Raw genomic sequence first — 9720 nt, forward strand, 5'->3', positions numbered from 1 at the left:
GCAAGGGATTATGGAGCATCCTCCTCTGTTTCGGCTGCCCCCAAAAGTTTGTCGCCATCCTCCGCCTGCTCCACGACGACATGCAAGCCGTGATCCTGACCAACGGATCCATCACAGACTCAATCCATGTCCGGACTGGGGTCAAGCATGGCTGCATCATCGCGCCAACCCTTTTCTCGATCTTCCTCGCTGCAATGCTCCATCTCACGCTCAACAAGCTCCCCGCTGGAGTGGAACTAAACTATAGAACCAATGGGAACTTGTTCAACCTTCATCGCCTCCAGGTCAGATCCAAGACCGTCCCATATTCTGTCATCGAGCTACGGTACGCGGATGACGCTTGTGTCTGCGCACATTCAGAGGCTGAACTCCAAGCTATTGTCAACACCTTCATCGAGGCATACGAAAGCATGGGCCTTAACATCCGTAAGACAAAGGTCCTCCACCAACCTGAGCTCTCCACACAGCACTGCCCCCCGGTCATCAAAATCCACGTCAATGCCTTGGACAACATGGACCACTTTCCATACCTCGGGAGCCTACTATCAGCAAAGGCAGACATCGACGACGAGGTCCAACACCACCTCCAATGGGCCAGTGCAGCTTTCGGCCATCTGAGGAAGAGAGTGTTCGATAACCAGGACCTCAAATCTGGCACCAAGCTTATGGTCCACAGGGCTGCAGTGATATCCACCCTCCTATATGGCTCAGAGATGTGGACCATACAGTAGATACCTCAAATCGCTGGAGAAATGCCACCAACGATGTCTCCGCAAGATCCTGAAAATCTACTGGGAGGATAGATGCACCAACGTCAGTGTTCTCAATCAGGCCAACATCCCCAGCATCAAAGCACTGACCACACTCGACCAGCTCCGTTGGGCGGGCCACATTGTCTATATGCCTGACACAAGACTCCCAAAGCAAGCGCTCTACTCAGAAGTCCTACATGGCAAGCGAGCCCCAGGTGGGCAGAGGAAATGTTTCAAGGAAACCCTCAAAGCCTCCTTGATAAAGTGCAACATCCACACCTGGGAATCCCTGGCCAAAGACCGCCCTAAGTGGAGGGAGAGCATCCGGGAGGGCGCTGAGCACCTCGAGTCTCGTCGCTGAGAGCATGCAGAAAATAAGTGCAGGCAGCGGAAGGAGCGTGCAGCAAACCAGACTCCCCAACCACCCTTTCCTCCAACCACTGTCTGTCCCACCTGTGATAGAGACTGTAATTCCGTATGGACTGTACAGTCACCTGAGAACTCACTTTTAGAGGGGAAGCAAGTCTTCCTCGATTTCGAGGACCAGCCTATGATGATGATGACATTCCACCACTCTAGTGCTGTGTGGCGGGGTCAGGTTGGTGGAGGACCAATTTACTGGGTTGCAGTTATCTACTTTGGTTTCACTTTATTACGAGCATCATACATAATGCATCTAGGGAGAACCATTTCGATTCCAGGTTGAAATTGAAGTTTGCCTTGGTGCAATCTCTTTGGTGCAGAGATCAAACCACGAGTCTGGTCTGTTTGCCTGCCATGTATCCGTCAGCTCAAGACAGGCAAAGCAAAATTCAATATGACACCTACAGCATATAATATTTTTACACCCAGTTTGGTTGTGTTCAAGCAGTTTGCCACAAGTAGGGCATGCCCGAATAGAAGGGCAGTTTCTCACTACAGTTTGTGGGAGGTTAATGGGCAGCTGCGTAGTGTGTCTAATTCTATGTTGGTGCATCCTTCGTTGTCACATCGGTCAGAACGTGGGCCAGGTCCTTTCCATGGTTTCATGCACTGCCAGCAGAATTCAGAAACACTCCCTTTTTCAGCAGTGCAGATAATGCAGTGAACACTCAGGTTAGTCAGGTCTGTGCGTTCAACAAATGTTCCACATTCTGGACACTATTGACAAGAAGTAAAGAAAAGCACTTCGTCAAGTAAATAATTACACAGCGATAACCCCAGGCCAAAACAGTGAAATACTGGTGTGCCAATCTATTGCACCACACAGTCAAACTTGCTTAGTTCTCAATGAAGTTGACACTGTCTTCCATTTCTGGGTGCTTGCTTTTATATGAGCACTAGGCTAGACCATAAGCTCTCTCCCACCACAACCAATCAAGTGTAGCACCTAGAATTAGTTTAAAAGTTAAAAATGCATAAATTCTGTTGCAATATTGAAGTAATCTAAACCACTCTTTGTTTTACACTGGCACACAATATTATTGGAATTTCTAACTAGTCAGTGCTGGTGTTTTATCATTTTACAAACGTCAGACATGATTGACTTTGTGTCATCTGCTTTTGATAACTTTTTTTCTGCAACTGCGTTAATGTGTGAAACCACTTCGGCAATCAGAAATAATCCCAAACCTTTACTTATGATCTATATTTAATCTGCATCCACATTTTCAATCGCACGGCTATCTTATGCTGTGATTTCTATTGTGAACCTTACTGATATGTATTCACAGTACTCAGCCGCAGGCAGCACAGAAACAGCTTCCTCAAAATATCACTGCTCCTCAGCGGTCAGTGCTGCCAGTTTGCGAACTTCGTGATAGGGCCATTCCTGTCCACATTTCTCTGTAGTTCCCTCCTTCAACGCCGGGCAGTTGCAAAGTTAAATTAAAATTAGGTCATAAATCTTCAATTGAGTGACTGAAGTGAGTGTCAGAAAGGACTCCATCACTCAGTGTTCAACTCCCTGGCCGGAATCTTCCCAGCCCTGCGAGTGCGGATTTGGAGGCGGGCCCACTGTCAAAATGGCCCTGATTGACAGCAGGTCGGGATCCTGCTCTGAACCCGCCTCCGAGTCAGTTTCTCAACATAAGAACATAAGAACATAGGAAATCGGAGCATGAGTAGGCCATACGGCCCCTTGAGCCTGCTCGGCCATTCAATAAGATCATGGCTGATCTGATCATGGACTCAGCTTCACTTCCCTGCCCGCTTCCCATAACCCTTTATCCCCTTATCGTTTAAGAAACTGTCTAATTCTGTCTTCAATTTATTCAATATCCCAGCTTCCACAGCTCTCTGAGGCAGCGAATTCCACAGATTTGCAACTCTCTGAGAGAAGAAATTTCTCATAGCAGGACATTTGGAAAAGCAAAATTCGGTCAGACAGAGTCAGCATGGATTTATGAAGGAGAAGTCATGTTTGACAAATTTGCTGGAATTCTTTGAGGATGTAACGAACAGGATGGATAAAGGGGAACCAGTGGATATGGTGTATTTGGACTTCCAGAAGGCATTTGACAAGGTGCCCCACAAAAGGTTACTGCACAAGATAAAAGTTCACGGGGTTGGGGGCAATATATTAGCATGGATAGAGGATTGGCTAACCAACAGAAAACAGAGAGTCGGAATAAATGATTCATTCTCAGGTTGGCAACCAGTAACTAGTGGGGTGCCACAGGGATCAGTGCTGGGACCCCAACTATTTACAATATATATTAATGAATTGGAAGAAGGGACTGAGTTTAACATATCTAAGTTTGTTGACGATACAAAGATGGGAGGAAAAGCAATGTGTGAGGAGGACACAAAAAAATCTGCAAAAGGACATAGACAGGCTAAGTGAGTTGACAAAAATTTGGCAGATGGAGTATAATGTTGGAAAGTGTGAGGTCATGCACTTTGGCAGAAAAAAAATCAAAGAGCAAGTTATTACTTAAATGGAGAAAGATTGCAAAGTGTTGCAGTACAGCGGAACCTGGGGGTACTTGTGCATGAAACACAAAATGATATTATGTAGGTACAGCAAGTGATCAGGAAGGCCAATGGAATCTTGGCCTTTATTGCAAAGGGGATGGAGTATAAAAGCAGGGAAGTCTTGCTACAGCTATACAGCGTATTGGTGAGGCCACACCTGGAATACTGTGTGCAGTTTTGGTTTCCATATTTACGAAAGGATATACTTGCTTTGGAGGCAGTTCAGAGAAGGTTCACTAGGTTTATTCCGGAGATGAGGGGGTTGACTTATGAGGAAAGGTTAAGTTGGTTGAGTTCATTGCAATTCTGAAGAATGAGAGGTGATCTTATCGAAACGTATAAGATTATGAGGGGGCTTGACAAGGTGGATGCAGAGAGGATGTTTCCACTGATGGGGGAGACTAGAACTAGAGGGCATGATTTTAGAATAAGGGGTCGCCCATTTAAAACTGAGATGAGGAGAAATTTCTTCTCTCAGAGGGTTGTAAATCTGTGGAATTCGCTGCCTCAAAGAGCTGTGGAAGCTAGGACATTGAATAAATTTAAGACAGAAATAGACAGTTTCTTAAAAGATAAGGGGATAAGGGGTTATGGGGAGCGGGCAGGGAAGTGGAGTTGAGTCCATGAAGAGATCAGCCATGATCTTATTGAATGGCGGAGCAGGTTCACGGGGCCATATGGCCTTCTCCAGTTCCTATTTCTTATGTTCTTATGTTCTTATTAGCATCAAATTAGGAGTGGAATATCGCAGTCCCAACCCCACTCCGCTGCCACACTGCTGAAACCAGCCCATAACACCAGTCATTACCACTCCGCTCCGTATTGGGCCCGAAAAAGCTGAATTTCCCTCTTAATACCACTCCATCCTCGCCGGTGAGGGACACTCAAATGGGGTACATATACCTTCTTTCGGCGGGAGGGCAATTTCGGCCCAAAAGTGTTCAAAATAAAGATTTCAATGTTTGACAACACTTCAGCAGAAACTCTACATGAATATTAGCGAAAACACCCAGGTACCTACCCTTATGTGTTGTTAATTGGTAGGATTGGACAAGGATAAGGGTGAGTGTGAGGGATGGCTAGTGAGATAAGGATGTGATAATGTTGATAGAAAGAGAGGGATGGGTGGAGATGCAAGGTATGTTGGTGTGAGTAAGAATGTGCAGGAATAGGGTAGGGAAGGCAGAGTGATGGGGATGTGATGAGTGGCTCAGCAGGATGACATTGAGTGTTGCTTTGCAGTAACGTCTCGAGATCTACTGAGATCATTAAAAGGTTTGTGCCACTGCTCCCAAGTCCTTCTAACAACATCCATGCTTGTGCCCTCCTGTGCAAGGTGCAACCAGGCTGCATTGTTCCCGGGGAGGTCTCTTCCATTCATTGGTAGGGAGTCTGGAGGGTGTCATGGGATTGCCTGGGTGCAGCCATGCACCTCTGTGCAGTGTTTGTTCGTGTTTGCAGCTCCTCAATGCTGCAGAACACTGACAGAAGAACTGTAAAAAAAAGTTGACCTTGGTCCCTTTAAGGAAACTGGCTGATGACGTGTCATCAGATGACATCATCAGAGCCGCTTACTGTGAATTGGCTGGTAACCTCACAGGCGGGCTTAACAAGCCCCATCAATGGAAGGTTGTGTTGAGAGGGAGGGATGGAGCGGGGAGCGCCTTCCCCACACACCACCAATGCCGGCTGCACCGGACTCACCATTTTTGGCGAAATCGTGGCTTGAATGAGGGAGTTGGACACTGAGTGAGAGGCCCCTTGTTCTGTTGACATCTTACAAGCTGCAAAGTGTAACATTTATGCTGAAATACTAGTATAAATAAATCTGACTGGAAAGTCCCTTCAACAACACAGTCCCGGAAAATAACAACCTTCGCTGCCAATCAAATAATATTCCAGAACTATGACGCAATGTAGGAAAAAGTTCAATGACTTTACCTGACTCGTCATGGTGAATACCAGTCACATTTATGTATGCCTCCGATCCTTCTAACATGAATCTCACACACTATGTAAAGACTTTCATGCATATGGTCCCTCTCAAAAGTCTAGCTGTCTGTGGGGTGCTTTCCCACTGCATAAGAAAGATGAAGGCTGACTTTTCTACCCATTGCCTCCTAATGATCGATGCACAGAAACTCAATCAGTTAGATCCTTCCTCGCAATACACTCCCACTGCTGCTAGGGTTTCATAAGGATCACCTACAGCCCCTATGTTACATCCCCCTCACTTCCTAACTATGGCTCACAAAGCTCATGCAACATCCACACAGATTGAACGGAAGCCATTAGAACATTCACACATTCTCACCCACTGTAGTATGGTAGCCATATGTGGCACAACAGGAGATAAACCCTTTATGAACTCTTCCTATTTTTTTCTTTGCAGTTGAAGCACTCTCAGTACAGGAGGGAGCAGCTGCGCACAAGCGGGGATCCGCCTCGACTATTACAGTTAACTGATGGCGAGGAATGGGTGTCCACACTCGTTGGAGTACCAGCTCGGGCATTTGCCGGGGCGATGCTGAGCCTCCTTCGGGTAATGAGAGTATGTCAATGGATAGGGTGACTGATGATACTGCATTGAGACATATAATGAAGTGGCGGTGGACGTTCAAATGAACATATGCAATGCCACCTTCCTCCTATCAACCAACCCCCTCCCATGCTGCTAACCACATGTATGTTTTTTTTTGTGCTTGCAGAAGAACAGCCACAATCGTGCCAGCCTTCCTGGGATGCCTCTGCCTCTGGCCATGGTGGTGATGATGAGGTTGCAGACACAATGCAGATGACTGAGCTGCAGAGCCCACAAGTTACCCCAACTCAAGAGACCACATCTGGCGACGAAGACAATTTTCCGTGGTTTGAGTCTTCGGTCGCTCCTGGTCCCCGTCACCTTCAGTAATGCAGAGCGCAGTGCGGAATCTCACAAACTAGCTCTCCAAGGGGTGAGTTGGCAAAGTCGGCCTGCTCAGCAACAGGCAGACATGGAATTGGACTTGGTGGAAATGTCCAGAGAAAACAGGCATGCTCCGTGAGCTGATGGATGCATTGCGACAGATCCCAGCAAGCATCGACAAGCTTACTGTTGTGGAGGCAGCGTCACGGATTGTCGTTGCAACTCAAGAGTCCAGCAAGGCCATCATTGCCCACACACAGAGGCTGGTGGTCTCGAACAGCAACAGTGATGTTCCAGAATGTGTGGCGCATGCCCTTGATAATGTCACAGCCTCGGGTGCATCACAGGCACAAGCTATGCTGCAGTTAGGTGATGTGATGCGATCAATGACTGCTGCTATCCTCTCTGCATTTCCCACTGTCCAACGGGGAAGGGACAGTGATGAAGCAGACCAGCAAGTTGTGGAGACACGTCGTGCTCTGGATGCTGAAGCCCAGCCCTGTAGGAGTGTCAGTGGCACTCAGGAAATGGAAGGTGCTGTCCTTCCTCAGGATGACAGCATTCTGGGTCCTACCACTGATTCATAAACCATGCACCATACACGGTTGACATTGAAGGCACCAGTGACTGTTTCCGCCGATGATGAGATACAGCAGTCCACAGCCGGGCCTTCCAGGCAAAGAGCTGATCCAGGGCATCCACATATGCCATCTGCATCATCTGCCCGCGCCCCCCCCCACCCAACACAGCAGTCCTCTAGCAGCTTTGCTTTAGGCACTGAGACATCATTGAGGAGGAGCAGCAGGCGTGGGAGGGAAATAAAGGGAAGGGGGTGGGGGAAATTGTCATTAAGGTGTGGCACAAGGTTGTGCTGATGCATTTTGGTTGAATGGGTCAAAGTGTAAATATTTGTCTTTTAACGACTTCTTTTGTATTGACTTGCTGTAGGAAGCAGTTTTATCTTTAGTTGTGTTTTGTTTCATTATTGTATCATTTGGGGTTGCTGGGGTGGCATTGTTCATTATTAATCTTTATAAAAATATTTATTTGACCTTTGCCATTGGTGTCTTGTGTCTCAGTGTAGAATTCAGTGTAGATATGCCGTTATGGTGGCACAGTGTCGCGAGCCAAAGTTGCATTCCCACCTTCCCAATTCAAGCAAAGCGGTCAATGATGAGCTGGCAACGTAAGGCTCTTGCTGCGGCCACATCGCCACGCTGCCTCCCCTGCGTTTGTGGTGGCTCGCCAGTCTCATCTTCATCGTCCTCCTCCTCCTGAGGTGGGCCTGCAAACCCCACTGGCAATGCCTGGCTCCTCATGATGGCCAAGGTGTGCTGCACACAAAGAATTCGGAGACCTGTTGAGGGGAGTATTGAAGGCTGCCTCCAGACATTAGAAATGCTGCTTGAGTACACCAATTGTCTGTTCGATGATGTTGCGGGTGGTTGCATGGCTGTCATTGTAGTGCTGCTCGGCTTCTGTGGCAGGGTTTCGGGCGGGGGGCCAGGAGCCAGGTGACCAAGTCGTAACCTTTGTCCCCGATCAGCCAGCCCTGCCCTTGCCTTTGTCACTGAAACATTCGTGAGACACTGCTGGTCGTGTGGTCACAGAACAGCTGTACGTTTAGGGAGTGGTATCCCTTTCGGTTTCAGAATACCTCTGCATTGTGTAATGGTGCTCTCAAGGCAATGTGTGTGCAGTCAATGGCTCCCTGAACTTTCGGGAAGCCTAAAATTCTTCCAAACCCTAAAGCCTTCTCATTCTGGTTGTCCCTGCTCATTGCGAATTTTATGAAGTTCATTCTGTGTGTGTACAGTGCCCTTATAACCTGGCTAATGCAGCAATGTGAAGGGTGCTGAGAGATGCAACATATGTCCTCTGCTGCTGTCTGGAAGGAGCCGGAGGCATAGAAAGCCAGTGCCACAGTCAACTTCACCTCGACCGAAAGCACAGTCCTGTTGGTGCTGGTCGGCTGTAGGTCTGCCTGTAGGAGCTGGCATATTTCTGACAGCACTTCTTTTCAGAATCTCAGCCTTCTAACACACTGTGCCTCAGAGAGTTGGAGGTATGAGCGATGTTCCTGTAACATAGTGCTCCCCTAGTGGACTGCTGCTCGACCTGGTGGACTACTGTGGTAATGCAACTGTTGATGTAAATACAATAAAGGATCATGTGACAAGTTCCTGTGGAGCCATCTTGTGTGTAGTGTGTTTGTGATGCCGTAGAGAAAATATCACATTGGCGACGAGGATGGGATCAAGCAGTATCCAAAGGTATTCCGCGAAACAGGCCATCCGATCCAAGGTTTCAAGAAGAGTGCCAGAGTACAGAAGAATGCCAGACCAGCTCACTGCAAGCCATGTCCCATACCATATGTACTCAAGGAGAAGGTTGAGCAGGAACTCAAAAGACTAGAGACTGAGAACACTATCTCTAAGGTAGATCTAAGTAATTGGGTTACACCTATTGCTGTTGTACCTAAGTTGTCGTTGAACCACAAATTGGCAAATTTTCTAATTACTTATCGCAATACTCCTCATACAACTATTGGTAGAACAGCAGCAAAGTTGTTTCTCAAACGACAGCCACGAACCAGGTTCTCGTTGTTAAAACCAAACTTGGCACAGTCAGTAGAAGAGAAACAATTAAGACAAAAAGAGACTCATGATAGAGTTGGAGTAAGAGAAAGAAGTGTGAAATTGAATCAGAAGATTAGAGTGAAGAACCAGATAAAAACCCAGGCCAATTTAAGGAGAAAAAATCTGGGAAAATTCCTTTCCGACCCATCCAGATGATTGAAACTAGTCCAGGAGATCATGCTGGCCGTATTCTATTCCCTGTAGTACTTACCATTTTTTCTGCACCATCCAATAAAAGGTTATCCTGTCGAATCCCAATTACCAGCTCTAGGTCCGTAACCCTGCAGGTTACTGCACTTTAAGTGCACATCCAAACATCTCTTAAAAGTGGTGAGGGTTTCTGCATCCACCACTCTTCCAGGCAACAAGTCCCAGATCCCCACAATCCTCTGCATAATACAAGTACAGGTTATGTAATCGCTCCTTATAATTTCACCCTCGCATTGATGCAGTTTCAGAGGTACGATCA

General features: G+C 47.2%; 1 pseudogene; it reads right to left on the reverse strand.

Annotated features, from left to right (window-relative positions):
* Nucleotides 1–1428: 1428 nt before the first annotated feature.
* Nucleotides 1429–5660, reverse strand: LOC139266226 (probable E3 ubiquitin-protein ligase RNF144A-A; annotated as a pseudogene).
* Nucleotides 5661–9720: the final 4060 nt, after the last annotated feature.

This window comes from Pristiophorus japonicus, chromosome 6, assembly GCF_044704955.1.
Source record: "Pristiophorus japonicus isolate sPriJap1 chromosome 6, sPriJap1.hap1, whole genome shotgun sequence".
In the NCBI taxonomy this organism is placed as follows: Eukaryota; Metazoa; Chordata; class Chondrichthyes; family Pristiophoridae; genus Pristiophorus; species Pristiophorus japonicus.